This window comes from Abramis brama (genome assembly GCF_963993115.1).
Source record: "Abramis brama genome assembly, chromosome: 6".
NCBI lineage: Eukaryota > Metazoa > Chordata > Actinopteri > Cypriniformes > Leuciscidae > Abramis > Abramis brama.
Genome location: NC_139968.1, coordinates 46147140 through 46163777, shown reverse-complemented (window position 1 = coordinate 46163777; position 16638 = coordinate 46147140). Strand labels below are relative to the sequence as shown.

Here is a 16638-nt window from a genome sequence, read left to right as displayed (position 1 = left end):
GTTACATAGTTAATCTGGTTAACTGGTTAAATCTGGTAATAGTTCATTTAATTTCTTTTTCTTCTTTTTTTTTTTGGCTTGTAGAAGTTCTGAATAGTCGATAACTCAAAAAATGTAGTAGCCAAATTGGCCGGTGAATGAAAACGTTAATCTCAAACCATGTTAATAATCCCTCATGTGTTCAGGCTCTGGTGGAGATGCGGGAGATGTTCTTCATGATCAGATCCCTGGAGCAAGTCGGACCCCAAGCTCCGAACAGCAGTGGGAACCTGAACCCCCAGAGGCCCCTGAACCCCCTGAACCCCCCAGAGGCCCCTGAACCCCCAGAGGCACCTGAAACCCCGGAGCCCCTGAGCCCCCTGAACCCCCAAAGCCCCTTGAACCCCCTGAACCCCCAAAGCCCCTTGAACCCCCTGAGGCCCCTGAACCCCCTGAGCCCCCTGAACCCCCAAAGCCCCTTGAAACCCCTGAGGCCCCTGAACCCCCTGAAACCCCTGAGCCCCCTGAACCCCCAAAGCCCCTTGAACCCCCTGAGGCCCCTGAAGCCCCTGAGGCCCCAGAGGCCCCTGTACCCCCAGAGGCCCCTGAAGCCCCTGAGGCCCCTGTACCCCCAGAGGCCCCTGGACGACCTGAACTCGCAGAACTCGCTGAGGCCCTTTTCCACGGCCCAAAAGCCCGCCTGTGGCTTCCAGTTCTCCTGGGACACGGACCACCGTCACAAACTCAACGACCTGGAGCCCTACAACCCCAGCAAGTGGAGCCCCACTGGTTAAACCACAGTAACCTGCACTCGTTCATCACTACACCCAGACAGCACACGCACGTCCCCTAGACATCTGCGTGACGTCGCCGTGTTCACCTGGAAGACGTTTATATTAGGCCGTTAGAGCGACGTCTAGCGTATGTGATTAAGACGTAAATAATTCAGAACGTCGGCAATCCGCCCTTTTAAAGATGTTCATCAGATGTTCACACATCTCCAAGACGTCTGATTAATGTAGCCCAGACATCGGCTTACGACATAATTAACAAAATTAATTCCCTTAAAACGCAGCCGCTTCAAATGTTCACGATGTACGAGAACAAACATCGTTTGGCTTTGGCCGCTCCTCCTCCCGCGCGAGTCTTCGCTAAACCGCGCGCCGCTGACGCCGCTGGAGACGACGTGCTGACGAGCCGTGAGGAGAGATCTGCTTGAGGTATGTATAAAACACATGTATTTTTAATGCTAATGTGAGGTTTGTGTCCCGCACCAGGTTAGGTCGTGACCTTGAGGACGGTTCTCCACACGGTCCTCTTCACTGCTGACCCGCCGCTGACGGATGATCTGCTCAAGGTACATGTGAAGTCATGTTTTAGCTTATAGATGGACCTCTTCTGTCCTGTTCTTAACATTAAGGGCCCTATCTTGCACCCAGCGCAATTGACTTTGTACACCGACGCATGTATCATTCCTATTTTGCACCCGACGCACAGCAGACTATTAGAAGCTAATTTAAGTGTGTTTCTCCATCCCCAATGTCACTTCTCTGTGTTTTACGGCCCTGACGGGAACGTCGGTCTCCTCGGCTGTGAACCGCTCCTGGCGTGCGTCTGGCAAATCCGCCGTTATAATAGCAATCCGCCATGGAACAAGCGCGCCTGCTCTTAAAGGGAATGTGAGATGCCGCTCTGATTGGTTTATTTCACGTTACGCCCAAACCACACCTATGAGTAATGAAGCGACTTCAGACCAACACATTTTAGATTTGCGTCGGGCGCAAGAGTCATTTATCCCGCCGGTATAATAGCAACAGCGCCGAGACCCGCCCACAAAGTTACTTGCGTATCAGATCGTTAAAATAGGGCCCCTTATCCGTCAAAAGCTTGGAATAATTAATATTTTGTAATGTTTTTGAAAGTCTGTTCATTGACTTGATCCAAAAATGCAGTAAAACTGTAATATTATGATATTATTTATAAGAACTGCTTTCTGTTTTGCAAAAGCTGGATTTTCAGTGTCACATGACCCTTCAGAAATCATTCTAATCTGCTGATTCGCTGCTCAATAAACCTCTCTGATTATTATCAGTGTTGAAAACAGTTGAGCCGCTTCACAGTGGAAACTGATGAACCATTTTAATCAGCAAAAATGACAAACACATTTATCACATTTCAGAAGATTCACATTTCAAAAACTTTCTGTTCATCAAATAATCCTAAAAACAGGATCACTGTTTCCTCAGAAATATGAAGCAGCAAAAACTATTTTAACAGTGATAATAATAAGAACCATTATCAATAATTGAGCACCAGTAATAATTGCTAATAACCAATCAGAAAAACAGAATATCAGAATATCTTTAAAAACTGAAATGCTGCTGATTTCAATAACAGATTGTCTTTAAATGCTGTGAGTGTGTTTGATTTCCTCATGCCTGATTATGCTCTTGTGTGTTAGGAGGATCATCACCCCAGCGGCCCCATGATGCTCTCTGCCTGAGGGACGCCCACTGGAGCTGAGGAAGGAGGATCAGTGGGTAAGTTCACTTGTCACCAACACAAGTTAACACACACTGAAATATAAAGCCGAAAAGCATAAAACAGATTTGTGTTCACTTCTTATTAGAACAGTATGGCTAATCTACAAACACACTGAGACCTGCTTCACACTCAGCGGGACACATTCATTTCAGCATCTGTATTAACATGGGGGATAATAATAATAATAATGTTGAGTCATCCCAGTGCCTTGAGTCTGGCTACATTTGTCCAACAATCATTTTAAAGTGCATTTCAATGTGATCCGTGAACTGACTCTGTTTGAGTGAGAGTTGTCAAATTGTAAAACTTACTTAAAGGAGTCATGACATGGTTTGTGTTTTTGCTTTATTATGTTCCCTTCGGTGCAATTACAGTATTACTAGTTTTTTGGACATATTTTTTTAATTTGAGTGATTTATGACCTTTTCCCACCCTGTGTCTCATCTGGTCTGTTTTAGGGGTGTTTCCCCTTTAAGAGTTCAGAGTTAACGCCCACTGTTATGATTGGCTGACGTCACTGGCTAAAAGTAGTTTTAAGATGAAATACATTAAATACAGTTTGTGGCGTCGTTGGGCCCAGAATAGTCGGCACAGCCTGATCTTTCAGCAGAAGTTTTCTGGCAAAGCCAACATCGTACTGAGATTTGTTCTCAAAACAGTCATCCTTGAAACTTAGAGAACACATGCTTCAATTAACACGCAAAAAACACTCGCTGCACGTCGACTGAACACCTGTGGCGTGACAACGATGCGATGATGCGAATGAGGCGTAGTTGTCTTGCGCTGGAGGCGGTCATATGCAAACGACCGGTACGTCACTTCTTCCCATGGATCCCCAACGAGCTGTAATTAGAGCTTGAGTAAATAAATGCTTGGTTTATAATGGGCAGGACGTCTTAAGCTATGAAACTGGCAGGAAGTTTTAATGGCACAAAGACCTCTTATATACCAAAAGATCAAGGCAAATTTGGTTTCTCATGTCATGAGCCCTTTAAGTGAGTTAATGTGCAGTAATCTCACTCTGTGTTCTTCATTGGTTGTCCTCTGAGGGTCTCAGGACAGAGGATGTTCGCTCTATGACTGAACATAAATATGATGTTATTCAGTTTTAGATTGTCTTTAAATGCTGTGAATGTGTTTGATTTCCTCATGCCTGATTATGCTCTTGTGTGTTAGGAGGATCATCACCCCAGCGGCCCCATGATGCTCTCTGCCTGAGGGACGCCCACTGGAGCTGAGGAAGGAGGATCAGTGGGTAAGTTCACTTGTCACCAACACAAGTTAACACACACTGAAATATAAAGCCGAAAAGCATAAAACAGATTTGTGTTCACTTCTTATTAGAACAGTATGGCTAATCTACAAACACACTAAGACCTGCTTCACACTCAGCGGGACACATTCATTTCAGCATCTGTATTAACATGGGGGATAATAAAAGATTGAACAAAAATATGATGTTATTCAGTTTTAGATTGCATTTAAAGCAACACTAAGGAACATTTTTTACCTTAAAATAATGTTTCCAAAATCGTATCAGTGGTTCATGAAGTTGTGACAGGGTGAACGGCACTTCTGGATACGCTTTGCGTCCCTATATCTGCTATAACCACACTGTGTAAGTTTGCCAAACCGGGTTGCGTTTCTGTAGTTCGAATGAGACATAAGAAAACTACAAATTTGACGTGCTTTACGGCAAGCGTTACAATAGTCATTATTTAGTTTTTCCTCGGTTCTGATGTCGCAGTACTTTCATGAAATCATGCATCATACTCTACCTTGTCTGTGGACATCGTTCATTCCAAAGCCGGCGCTGGATAACAGCGAGTGTGTGTGCGACAGTCGGCTGCGGGCGGCAGAATTATGTACGACAGCGGTAATGGACAATTCCACTTCCAACCTGTAGGGCGACCGAAAAGTTCCTTAGTGTTGCTTTAAATACTGTGAGTGTGTTTGATTTCCTCATGCCTGATTATGCTCTTGTGTGTTAGGAGGATCATCACCCCAGCGGCCCCATGATGCTCTCTGCCTGAGGGACGCCCACTGGAGCTGAGGAAGGAGGATCAGTGGGTAAGTTCACTTGTTACCAACACAAGTTAACACACACTGAAATATAAAACCAAAAAGCACAAAACACATGAACCCTCCAGCACCCTGTAGAGGGTATAGAGCTGGTCCAGTGTTCCACGGCCTGGACGAAAACCACACTGTTCCTCCTGAATCCGAGGTTCTACTATCGGCCGGATTCTCCTCTCCAGTACCCTGGCATAGACTTTCCCAGGGAGGCTGAGAAGTGTGATCCCCCTGTAGTTGGAACACACCCTCCGGTCCCCCTTCTTAAAAAGAGGGACCACCACCCCGGTCTGCCATCCCAGAGGCACTGTCCCCGACTGCCACGCGATGCTGCAGAGGCGTGTCAGCCAGACAGCCCCACAACATCCAGAGACTTGAGGTACTCAGGGAGGATCTCATCCTTCAGCTTGGGTGATGGACGAGTCCACATCTGAGCCCTCAGCCTCTGCTTCCTCAATGGAAGACGTGACAGCGGGATTGAGGAGATCCTCGAAGTATTCCTTCCACCGTCCAACGACATCCCCAGTTGAGGTCAACAGCTCCCCACCTCTACTGTAAACAGCGTTGGTAGGGCACTGCTTCCCTCTCCTGAGGCGCCGGACGGTTTGCCAGAATCTCTTCGAGGCCAGCCGATAGTCCTTCTCCATGGCCTCACCGAACTCCTCCCAGGCCCGAGTTTTTGCCTCCACAACCACCCGGGCTGCAGTCCGCTTGGCCTGCCGGTACCTGTCAGCTGCCTCAGGAGTCCCACAAGCCAGCCAGGCCCGATAGGACACCTTCTTCAGCTTGACAGCATCCCTTACTTCCGGTGTCCACCATCGGGTTCGGGGATTGCCGCCTCGACAGGCACCGGAGACCTTACGGCCACAGCTCCGAGCGGCCGCTTCGACAATGGAGGTGGAGAACATGGTCCACTCGGACTCAATATCTCCAGCCTCCCTCGGGATCCGGTCGAAGCTCTGCCGGAGGTGGGAGTTGAAGATCTCTCTGACAGGAGACTCGGCCAAACGTTCCCAGCAGACCCTTACAGTACGCTTGGGTCTGCCGAGTCTGTCCAGCTTCCTCCCCCGCCATCGGATCCAACTCACCACCAGGTGGTGATCAGTTGACAGCTCCGCCCCTCTCTTCACCCGAGTGTCCAAGACATACGGCCGGAGGTCAGATGAAACGGCCACAAAGTCGATCATCGACCTACGGCCTAGGGTGTCCTGGTGCCACGTGTACTGATGGACACCCTTATGCTTGAACATGGTGTTCGTTATGGACAAGCTGTAACTAGCACAGAAGTCCAATAACTGAACACCGCTCGGGTTCAGATCAGGGGGGCCGTTCCTCCCAATCACGCCCCTCCAGGTGTCACTGTCGTTGCCCACGTGGGCGTTGAAGTCCCCCATTAGAACGACGGAGTCCCCAGTCGGAGCACTTTCCAGCACCCCTCCCAGAGACTTCAAGAAGGCCGGTACTCTACACTGCCATTTGGCCCGTAGGCACAAACGACAGTGAGAGACCTATCCCCGACCCGAAGGCGCAGGGAAGCGACCCTCTCGTTCACCGGGGTAAACTCCAACACATGGCAGCTGAGCTGGGGGGCTATAAGCAAACCCACACCAGCCCGCCACCTCTCACCATGGGCAACTCCAGAGTGGTGAAGAGTCCATCCTCTCTCGAGGAGTGTGGTTCCAGAGCCCAAGCTGTGCGTAGAGGTGATCCCGACTATCGCTAGTCGGAACCTCTCAACCTCACGCACAATCTCGGGCTCCTTCCCCGCCAGCGAGGTGACGTTCCACGTCCCTAGAGCTAGTTTCCATGTCCAGGGATCGGGCTGTCGAGGCCCCCGCCTTCGACTGCAGCCCGATTCTCTAAGCACCGGCCCCTTACGGTCCCTCCTGTAGGTGGTGAGCCCACGGGAAGGCGGCCCCACGTCGCTCCTTCGGGCTGAGCCCGGCCGGACCCCGTGGGGGGAGGCCCGGCCACCAGGCGCTCGCATACGAGCCCCAACCCCAGGCCTGGCTCCAGGGTGGGGCCCCGGCTGCGCCATACCGGGCGACGTCACGGTCCTTTGATTTAATCTCTTCATAAGGGGTTTCTGAACCGCTCTTAGTCTGACCCGTTGCCTAGGACCTGTTTGCCTTGGGAGACCCTACCCGGGGGCATATAGCCCCGGACAACATAGCTCCTAGGGTCATTCGGGTACTCAAACCCCTCCACCACGTTAAGGTGGCAGTTCAAGGAGTTCATGTGCCGTGTCCTGATTGGCTAATGATCCATTCTGCTTGATGGGATCTCTGTGATGCGGATCAGCCTGTGTCTGGAAAGGACACTGTTAGTTATGTGTTGTTTTTATTCTCATTATTCCTCATCTCACTCTGTGATCTTGGCGGCCTCAATCACCCGAGGGTCTCAGGACAGAGAATGTCGCTCTACGGGCTGGAAAACATCATGAAATATACAGTTTTAGATTTTGTTGAAGTGCTGTGAATAAGATTTCTGTTTTTTCTATTGTAATGAATTCTCTTGTCTTGTGTGTTAGGAGGATCATCACCCCAGCGGCCCCATGATGCTCTCTGCCTGAGGGACGCCCACTGGAGCTGAGGAAGGAGGATCAGTGGGTAAGTTCACTTGTAATATGTGTAACTGTGAGGTTACCGTTCCTCCATTGACAGGGCCTTACCCCACACGTGTAAAAACTGAAATGCTGCTGCTGATTTTCATAACAGCATTAAATAATATATGTAAAAATTATCATTTGTAGGAAACACCCTCTCCTCTCGTCCTTGGTGGTTCGCTGAAGGTCTCAGGACAGAACAGGTTTGCACTATTGATTGAACAGAGAATGTCATTATATATATATTGTGGCGGGAGGAGCAAACGACAGACACAGTGGGAGTGGTGTCAAGCCTCGGAGGAAAACTACCAATTCACGTGACTTTCAAATGAAAGATTGGTATCAAAGAGCACACACACACACACAGGTTCCTAACCGACGACGAAGACTTGACAGAGCAGCCATCAAGTGTTAGACAGTATTCTGGGTTATTACGTGAGGAAGTTTTTTGTCCAATAATTAGAATCTCTGTTTTCTCAGAATTTAGAAGTAGGAAATAACTAGTCATCCAATTTTTTATATCAGCTATACATTCCATTAATTTAGTGAATTGGTAAGTTTCGTCAGGGTGTGAAGAAATATAGAGCTGAGTATCATCAGCATAACAGTGAAAGCTAATGCCATGCTTCCTAATGATATCTCCTAATGGTAGCATGTAGAGAGTGAACAGCAGCGGTCCTAGTACTGAGCCTTGTGGTACGCCATACTGAACTTGTGATCGATGAGACATCTCTTCATTTACTGCTACAAACTGAAAACGGTCACATAAGTACGATTTAAACCATGCTAATGCAATTCCACTAATGCCAACATCATTTTCGAGTCTATTTAAAAGAATGTTGTGGTCAATGGTGTCAAATGCAGCACTAAGATCGAGTAACACTAATAGCGAGATACAACCACGATCGGATGATAAGAGCAAATCATTTGTGACTCTAATGAGAGCTGTCTCAGTGCTATGGTACGGTCTAAATCCTGACTGAAAATCCTCACAGATATCATTTCTTTCTAAAAAGGAACATATTGTGAGGTATTTATTAAATTAAATTGACAAAAAATGTCCAAAAATGGGGAAATAAAGTGTAGAAATAAAAGGGGATCTGGGGATCACAGTATTCTTCTTATGATGTAACGAGTACATCAGGATTTATGGGAAGTGTTCCCGGTTCCGGCTGACCTGATCTATGCAGCCTAACATTGAATTATAGAAGTCTATAATGTGTTATGTGAATGCTAGGTCAAAGAGATGTGTTTTTAGTCTAGCTTTGAACTGACAGAGTGTGTCTGCTTCCCGGACAATGTTAGGAAGACTGTTCCAAAGTTTTGGTGCTAAATAGGAGAAGGATCTACTGCCAGCAGTCGATTTAGATATTCTAGGTATTATCAACTGGCCGGAATTTTGAGATCGCAATAGACGTGAAGGACTATAATGCGTTAAGAGCTCGCTCAAGTACTGCGGAGCTAAACCATTTAGTGCTTTGTAAGTAATCAGCAATATTTTAAAATCTATACGATGTTTAATAGGGAGCCAAAGCAGTGTTGACAGAACTGGGCTAATATGGTCATACTTCCTGGTTCTGGTAAGAACTCGAGCTGCTGCGTTTTGGACCAGCTGGAGTTTGTTTATTAAGCGTGCAGGGCAACCACCCAGTAGAGCATTACAATAATCTAGCCTTGAGGTCATGAACGCATGAACTAATTGTTCCGCATTTGTCAATGAGAGCATATGGCGTAATTTAGATATATTTTTAAGATGGAAAAATGCGGTTTTACAGATACTAGACTCGTGACTTTCAAATGAAAGATTGGTATCAAAGAGCACACACACACACACACACAGGTTCCTAACTGACAACGAAGACTTGACAGAGCAGCCATCAAGTGTTAAACAGTATTCTAGATTATTACGTGAGGAAGTTTTTTGTCCAATAATTAGAATCTCTGTTTTTTCAGAATTAAGTAGTAGGAAATTACTAGTCATCCAATTTTTTATATCAGCTATACATTCCATTAATTTTGTGAATTGGTAAGTTTCGTCTGGGTGTGAAGAAATATAGAGCTGAGTATCATCAGCATAACAGTGAAAGCTAATGCCATGTTTCCTAATGATATCTCCTAATGGTAGCATGTAGAGAGTGAACAGCAGCGGTCCTAGTACTGAGCCTTGTGGTACGCCATACTGAACTTGTGATCGATGAGACATCTCTTCATTTACTGCTACAAACTGATAACGGTCACATAAGTATGATTTAAACCATGCTAATGCAATTCCACTAATGCCAACATCATTTTCGAGTCTATTTAAAAGAATGTTGTGGTCAATAGTGTCAAATGCAGCACTAAGATCGAGTAACACTAATAGCGAGATACAACCACGATCGGATGATAAGAGCAAATCATTTGTGACTCTAATGAGAGCTGTCTCAGTGCTATGGTACGGTCTAAATCCTGACTGAAAATCCTTGCAGATATCATTTCTTTCTAAAAAGGAACATATTGTGAGGTATTTATTAAATTAAATATACAAAAAATGTCAAAAAATGGGGAAATAAAGTGTAGAAATAAAAGGGGATCTGGGGATCACAGTATTCTTCTTATGATGTAACGAGTACATCAGGATTTATGGGAAGTGTTCCCGGTTCCGGCTGACCTGATCTATGCAGCCTAAGATTGAATTATAGAAGTCTATAATGTGTTATGTGAATGCTAGGTCAAAGAGATGTGTCTTTAATCTAGCTTTGAACTGACAGAGTGTGTCTGCTTCCCGGACAATGGTAGGAAGACTGTTCCAAAGTTTTGGTGCTAAATAGGAGAAGGATCTACCGCCAGCAGTCGATTTAGATATTCTAGGTATTATCAACTGGCCGGAATTTTGAGATCGCAATAGAAGTGAAGGACTATAATGCGTTAAGAGCTCGCTCAAGTACTGCGGAGCTAAACCATTTAGTGCTTTGTAAGTAATCAGCAATATTTTAAAATCTATACAATGTTTAATAGGGAGCCAAAGCAGTGTTGACAGAACTGGGCTAATATGGTCATACTTCCTGGTTCTGGTAAGAACTCGAGCTGCTGCGTTTTGAACCAGCTGGAGTTTGTTTATTAAGCGTGCAGGGCAACCACCCAGTAGAGCATTACAATAATCTAGCCTTGAGGTCATGAACGCATGAACTAATTGTTCCGCATTTGTCATTGAGAGCATATGGCGTAATTTAGATATATTTTTAAGATGGAAAAATGCGGTTTTACAGATACTAGACTCGTGACTTTCAAATGAAAGATTGGTATCAAAGAGCACACACACACACACACACACACACACACACCCAGGTTCCTAACCGAGGACGAAGACTTGACAGAGCAGCCATCAAGTGTTAGACAGTATTCTAGATTATTACGTGAGGAAGTTTTTTGGCCAATAATTAGAATCTCTGTTTTTTCAGAGTTAAGTAGTAGGAAATTACTAGTCATCCAATTTTTTATATCAGCTATACATTCTGTTAATTTAGTGAATTGGTAAGTTTCGTCAGGGTGTGAAGAAATATAGAGCTGAGTATCATCAGCATAACAGTGAAAGCTAATGCCATGTTTCCTAATGATATCTCCTAATGGTAGCATGTAGAGAGTGAACAGCAGCGGTCCTAGTACTGAGCCTTGTGGTACGCCATACTGAACTTGTGATCGATGAGACATCTCTTCATTTACTGCTACAAACTGATAACGGTCACATAAGTATGATTTAAACCATGCTAATGCAATTCCACTAATGCCAACATCATTTTCGAGTCTATTTAAAAGAATGTTGTGGTCTATAGTGTCAAATGCAGCACTAAGATCGAGTAACACTAATAGCGAGATACAACCACGATCGGATGATAAGAGCAGATCATTTGTGACTCTAATGAGAGCTGTCTCAGTGCTATGGTACGGTCTAAATCCTGACTGAAAATCCTCACAGACATCATTTCTTTCTAAAAGGAACATATTGTGAGGTATTTATTAAATTAAATTAAATATACAAAAAATGTCAAAAAATGGGGAAATAAAGTGTAGAAATAAAAGGGGATCTGGGGATCACAGTATTCTTCTTATGATGTAACGAGTACATCAGGATTTATGGGAAGTGTTCCCGGTTCCGGCTGACCTGATCTATGCAGCCTAACATTGAATTATAGAAGTTTATAATGTGTTATGTGAATGCTAGGTCAAAGAGATGTGTTTTTAATCTAGCTTTGAACTGACAGAGTGTGTCTGCTTCCCGGACATTGTTAGGAAGACAGTTCCAGAGTTTTGGTGCTAAATAGGAGAAGGATCTACCGCCAGCAGTCGATTTAGATATTCTAGGTATTATCAACTGGCCGGAATTTTGAGATCGCAATAGACGTGAAGGACTATAATGCGTTAAGAGCTCGCTCAAGTACTGCAGAGCTAAACCATTTAGTGCTTTGTAAGTAATCAGCAATATTTTAAAATCCATACAATGTTTAATAGGGAGCCAAAGCAGTGTTGACAGAACTGGGCTAATATGGTCATACTTCCTGGTTCTGGTAAGAACTCAAGCTGCTGCGTTTTGGACCAGCTGGAGTTTGTTTATTAAGCGTGCAGGGCAACCACCCAGTAGAGCATTACAGTAATCTAGCCTTGAGGTCATGAACGCATGAACTAATTGTTCCGCATTTGTCAATGAGAGCATATGGCGTAATTTAGATATATTTTTAAGATGGAAAAATGCGGTTTTACAGATACTAGACTCGTGACTTTCAAATGAAAGATTGGTATCAAAGAGCACACCCACACACACACACACACACACAGGTTCCTAACCGACGACGAAGACTTGACAGAGCAGCCATCAAGTGTTAGACAGTATTCTGGGTTATTACGCGAGGAAGTTTTTTGTCCAATAATTAGAATCTCTGTTTTCTCAGAATTAAGAAGTAGGAAATTACTAGTCATCCAATTTTTTATATCAGCTATACATTCTGTTAATTTAGTGAATTGGTAAGTTTCGTCAGGGCGTGAAGAAATATAGAGCTGAGTATCATCAGCATAACAGTGAAAGCTAATGCCATGCTTCCTAATGATATCTCCTAATGGTAGCATGTACAGAGTGTGTGTGTGTGTGTGTGTGTGTGTGTGAGGGTAGCATGTACAGAGTTAACAGCAGCGGTCCTAGTACTGAGCCTTGTGGTACGCCATACTGAACTTGTGATCGATGAGACATCTCTTCATTTACTGCTACAAACTGATAACGGTCAGATAAGTATGATTTAAACCATGCTAATGCAATTCCACTAATGCCAACATCATTTTCGAGTCTATTTAAAAAAAATTTGTGGTCAATAGTGTCAAATGCAGCACTAAGATCGAGTAACACTAATAGAGAGATACAACCACGATCGGATGATAAGAGCAGATCATTTGTGACTCTAATGAGAGCTGTCTAAGGGTGTATTCACACCAGGAAAGTCCGATAGTTCACTTGCTTTGGTCCGGACCAAATAGGATGTTGATTTTTTTTGTTTGGTACGGTTCGCTTTCACACTGCTCTTTCTGCAAGTGATCCAAAATGTGTAAACAAAACCACGCGTGTGCTAAGGTCGTCCATTCATTGGACAGGAATTCTCAAGCAGGGAAAAGCAGGAAGTGCACAAACAGGCTCAGCATGGAGATATTTCGTAATGTAGCCTAATATTTGTTATTTTACTGATTTGGTGTTATTCTCTACACACGCAATATGAAGAAACTATATGGTATAGATAAAAGCCCGCCCGCACCGACAATTGATTGCTTGAGTCCTTACATGCGCTTCGTGAGGCACACTAGTGCGCACACACACGCAAGGTCTCTCGCTCCCTCTCTCTCTGCCGTGCACGCGCTCTTGCTCGCTCGCTCGCTTTAGACACCATTATGCCAAAATGTCCGTTTTGTTAAGTATCCTCATAAGAGCAGTCAAATAAAAAGGCGCAGTTTTCTGCAGTTGGGTCGGTTCATGTTCACACCGTAAACGAACCGTACCAGAGTTCGTTTGGAACCGTACCGAGACCACCTCTTCAGCTGGGTCTCGGTTCGATTGTTTGTTCCGCACCCGAGTTCGATTGCTGTATTCACACCTGCCCAAAAGGTCCGCACCAAGGGGGGAAACGAACTAGAGTTCGATTCAATCGAACCAAACGAGGCAGGTGTGAATACACCCTCAGTGCTATGGTACGGTCTGAATCCGGACTGGAAATCCTCACAGATATCATTTCTTTCAAGAAAGGAACACAGTTGTGAAAATATTGCTTTTTCTAGTATCTTTGACAGAAAAGGTAGATTCGTGATCGGCCTGTAATTGACTAATTCTGTAGGATCAAGTTGCGTTTTTTTAACAAGCGGTTTAATCATAGCCAGCTTAAAGGTTTTTGGTACGTATCCTAATGACAAAGATGAATTGATATTAAGAAAAGGATCTGTGACCTCTGGAAGCATCTCTTTCAGTAGCTTAGTCGGTATAGGGTCTAACATACATGTTGTCGATTTAGATGATTTAACGAGTTTAGTAAATTCTTCCTCTCCTATAGCAACGAATGAATCAAATTTTTCCTCAGGGAGACTACAATGCACTCCCTGATGCGATACTGTAGTGGACGGTTGCATAGTTATAATTTTCTCCCTGATATTATCAATCTTATAAGTGAAGAAGTTCATAAAGTCATTACTGCTGTGCTGCTTGGAAACATCTGGGCTTGAAGCTTTATTTTTCATTAGTTTAGCCACCGTTTCAAATAAATACCTAGGTTTTTGTTTATTTTCTTCTAATAGGGTTGAAAAATATGCAGATCTATGCAATCAAACTCTCTTTTCAACAATCAGTACTTTATCTGCAGCCAATATTAACTCTGATAGAAAGTCCGCAAATTCTTTGATAAAGTCTGTATGGTGCCCTGGTGGCCTGTATACAGTAGCCAGCACACATCTCAAACGTGATTTGTTATTTACACTACATTTTTACATTAAGCACCAACACTTCAAAAGAAGTATATTTAACACTAGATTTCTTAGTGATTTTGAAAATATTACTATAAATTACAGCAACACCACCCACTTTGCCTTTCAGACGAGGTTCATGTTTATAACAGTAATCTTGCGGGGTGGACTCATTTAAAGTAATATAATATGAAATAGTAATTTCTATAGTATAGTAATATATAATGAAAGAGGCTCTATGTGATGGGATTTATCTGACCTTATCTGGTTTAGCCAATCTGTCTGTTTCCTGACCTGAGCCCCAGATTGTCATGTTTGAGCTCTAAGACTATGAGCCATATTACTAGAGAGAAGAGCAGCACCATCCCAGGAGGGATGAATACCATCTCTTTTCAACAGGTCAGGTTTGCCCCAAAAACTTTTCCAATTGTCTATGAATTCTATACTATTAAGCGGACACCACTTAGACAGCCAACCGTTAAGCAAACACAATCTACTGACTATCTCATCACTCCTGCGAACAGGAAGGGGGCCAGAGCAAATTACAGTGCCTGATATCGTACTTGCAAGTTCACACACCTCTTTAATGTTAATTTTTGAATACTTCTCCGACTGGTGGAGTCGAACATCATTAGTGCCGACGTGAATAATAATCTTAGATAATTTACGATTAGCATTTGCCAGCACTTTTAAATTTGCTTTGATGTCAGGCGCTCTGGCTCCCGGCAAACATGCGACTATGGTGGCTGGCGTCTCTATTTTCACGTTCTGTGTGATTGAATCGCCAATGACTAGGGCAGTGGGTGTTTCACTGAGTGGGGAGAACCTGTTTAATGTTGTTATCGGAACGGAAGAGCTGTGTTTTGTCCCGTGACTACAGCGTCTCACCGTCACCCAGTTGCCCTGCTGTACATGCTCTACTTCAGCCGCAACCGAACACTGTACAGAGTTCACTAAGCTAGTCGCATCCAAAGCAGTATCTAAAGCCCTTGCATTCTTACTATCCTCGATTAAAGTTTGGATGCGTGTCTCTAGTTCTGAAATCTTCCCCGTCAGCTTTACTATCTCCCTGCATTTATCACATGTAAATCCTGTGCTGACAGAGAAGGATATGCTAAACCTGTTGCATGAGGTGCAAGTGACAATAAGAGGAGAAGATGACATGACTCACTGTGTTTGTTGACTGATCCTACCTAAGTTGTTTGATGGACTCGTAAAAGGCACTTCATTAAGTTTGTTTTTGTAGAAAGCCTTTCTTTAAAGTGAATTTCATTTTGTATTAAATGCATCTTAATTTTAATCAATGTTTCATCAACCAATTGCCTGGATTTAATAAATATAGCATACAATATAATCAGGACACGGAGGCGCCGGCGCGTGAACTGGAGCTCGTCTCATAAATGAACCGAAATATAAGTTACTTGCCTCAGAGACCTGAGAAATATATCTATAGAAAGCTTGAAATGTGTACTTTTAACCACCACCGCTCAATATTTAATATTGTTCTTTGGTGTTCAGTTTATGCAGATTTTTCAAATGTTATTTAATAAAAAAAAATCTCAAAGATATAAAAACAAATCTAGTTTTGTAGATTCAGTTGTAAGTCATTTACAATTGATTAGTCATTAATCATTTACAAAACATGAATATGCATTTCATAAATGTTTAATAAATAATGGTTTTTTTTTTTTCTATGCATGTATGTAGCAATTAGAGGGTGCAGAAAGTGTTGTAAATGCCTTGAATACATGTACAGATCATTTGTAACAGGTAAGTGTAACATTTACAAGTGATGAGTAGTTTACACTTTAGATTAGGGGATTCAGAATGTGTTATAAATCATTTACAACACTTTCTGAATCCCCTAATCTAAAGTGTAAACTATTCATCACTTGTAAATGTGTTACAAATACATTCGTAGATAACATTCGTAGATCTTATGCCTTTTTGATTCTTGAAGTGGTAATCTACAAATGAAGTGTAAGACATTTACAAGTGATGAATAGTCATCGGTGATTAGCAGCGATGATTAGTGATGTGACATTTGAACCGAGGCGTCGGAGCTTGTGTCGAGAAAAAATGGGCGTGCCAGATGAAGCCGCGATTCGAGGCTTGTGTTGTTAACATGGAAATCACGTGACTAATGACAAACAAGGCCTCGGTTTGTGTGGATACGTCATCGGTCTGAGTGTCGCTTCCGGATAAAGGCGGTTCGAATCTGGCACCACCTTGTGGGTGTTGTCAGGAGTAGTAGAAGCAGGTGTAGTAGTGTCAGAGAGTTAGAGAACTATCATTGTCATTGTCGTTATTGTGTCATATGTGAGGGCTGTATATTATTACATTATATCAGGTTATATATATATATATATATATAATTGTTATTATTAATTATAGTAGCTATATTATAGTCTTTGTTATATTAATTAGATAAGATTATTTGGATTGCTCTGGATTTTTAGCCTGGCAAGCCA

At 43.5% G+C, this 16638-nt stretch overlaps 1 protein-coding gene across 1 annotated transcript in view; it reads left to right on the top strand.

The window, feature by feature from the left end:
- The window catches only part of LOC311085327 (guanylyl cyclase-activating protein 1-like), an 84490-nt gene that overhangs the window by 1036 nt on the left and 66816 nt on the right, over positions 1–16638 (top strand). The window contains exons 2-5 of the transcript XR_014606791.1: positions 186–1336; positions 2441–2519; positions 7127–7205; positions 7349–7404. The gene's annotated coding sequence lies outside the window, so the exon portion shown is untranslated. The remainder of the gene's footprint in view (positions 1–185; positions 1337–2440; positions 2520–7126; positions 7206–7348; positions 7405–16638) is intronic.